Source organism: Peromyscus eremicus, chromosome 1, assembly GCF_949786415.1.
Source record: "Peromyscus eremicus chromosome 1, PerEre_H2_v1, whole genome shotgun sequence".
Lineage (NCBI taxonomy): Eukaryota > Metazoa > Chordata > Mammalia > Rodentia > Cricetidae > Peromyscus > Peromyscus eremicus.
This window is the reverse complement of record NC_081416.1, coordinates 199,001,543-199,003,019: the sequence shown is the minus strand read 5'-3', so window position 1 is coordinate 199,003,019 and position 1,477 is coordinate 199,001,543. Positions and strand designations below refer to the sequence as shown.

Genomic DNA, 1,477 nt, shown 5'->3' with positions numbered 1-1,477 from the left:
GCTAATTCACAATCCCCAGATTGTATCAGGCAAGGTTAGCAGCTATTGAAAATACCACCAGGACAGGGCTATCTAAAGACACATTTGGTAGTGTGTTAACTATACAAAAAAAAAAAAAAGACACTGTACAGTTTAAAACAAATATGACACAGCCTTACATTTCAATATTTTTCTTTAAAAGGAGTGAGTTGTGTACAGGGGGGTTAAATGCTTTATAGACAAGGAAAAAAACTCTGCTAGAACCAACTTATTCATCATCAGTATCTTCTTCATCTTCGTCTTCCTCTTCTTCCTTCTCTTCCTCATCTTCTTCATCCTCCTCCTCATCTTTCTTTTTCTTGCTCTTTTCATCCTTGACGACCCCCTTCTTCGCCTCATCGGGTTTTCCTTTAGCTTTGTCGGCAGCGATACCCTTTTCGTACTTTTCCTTCAGCTTGTCAGCCTTCTCTTCACAGGGCTGCTTGTCGTCTGCAGCGGTGTTGTTCCACATCTCTCCCAGCTTCTTTGCAACATCACCAATGGACAAGCCAGGCCTTTTCCTTTGATTTTGGGGCGATACTCAGAACAGAACAAGAAGAAGGCCAAAGGACGCCTCTTGGGTGCATTGGGGTCCTTGAACTTCTTTTTGGTCTCCCCTTTGGGGGGTTGGTGTAGGTTTTCATTTCCCTTTCATAATGAGCCTTGTCAACCTTTGCCATGTCTTCAAATTTCCCCTTTTCTTTTCCCAGCAGACATGGTCTTCCACCTTTCTGAGCACTTCTTCGAGAACTCTGAGAAGTTGACAGAAGCATCCGGGTGCTTCTTCTTGTGTTCCTCCTGGCAAGTTTGCACAAAGAATGTATATGACAACATTTTGCCTCTCAGCTTCTAAGGATCCCCTTTGCCCATGTTTAGTTGATTTTCCTCCACGAAGCACAGAGTCACCCAATGCCAGTCAGGCTCTCGCTTGCCCCGGCGCCGTCTTTATGGAGCTCAATGTACCGCAATGGCTGTCAATTTTGACATTATTATTCCTGGGCTTCCCTCACAAACCCAAATCCTTAGTAATTTGAGCTGATATACCTATTTGGACACACATTTTATAGATAAGAAAATTCAGATTCTGAGATTGCCAAGTTTCAGGTCTAGGTGAAAGCAATTCTTTAACAGAAGGCAAATCTTTGGCTCTCAGATTTCTTCTTTTAATGTTTTAATTGCCCCAGAAGTGGGCCTTCTAGCAGTCTTCGACTGTTATTTGGTCATCACCTCTATGTCATTACATGGACACATGGAGTGTTCTCGGTGTGACTCGGTTTCCTATGCTCCCTTAATCAGTGTCTACCCCTTTCCTACTTCTAAATACTCTACTTCAATAAAGAACCGCTTATGGATCTAAAGACCCCCAACCAGGCACTGTGAGACATCCTTATGTGCATTGCTTTATGGTATAATGAACACAGCCAGTGAGGCAGAACCAGACATTCCCATTTATAGATAA

General features: G+C 42.9%; 1 pseudogene; it reads right to left on the bottom strand.

Moving 5' to 3' along the window:
* Positions 1-247: 247 nt before the first annotated feature.
* Positions 248-888, bottom strand: LOC131902766 (high mobility group protein B1-like; annotated as a pseudogene).
* Between the last annotated feature and the right edge of the window lie 589 nt (positions 889-1,477).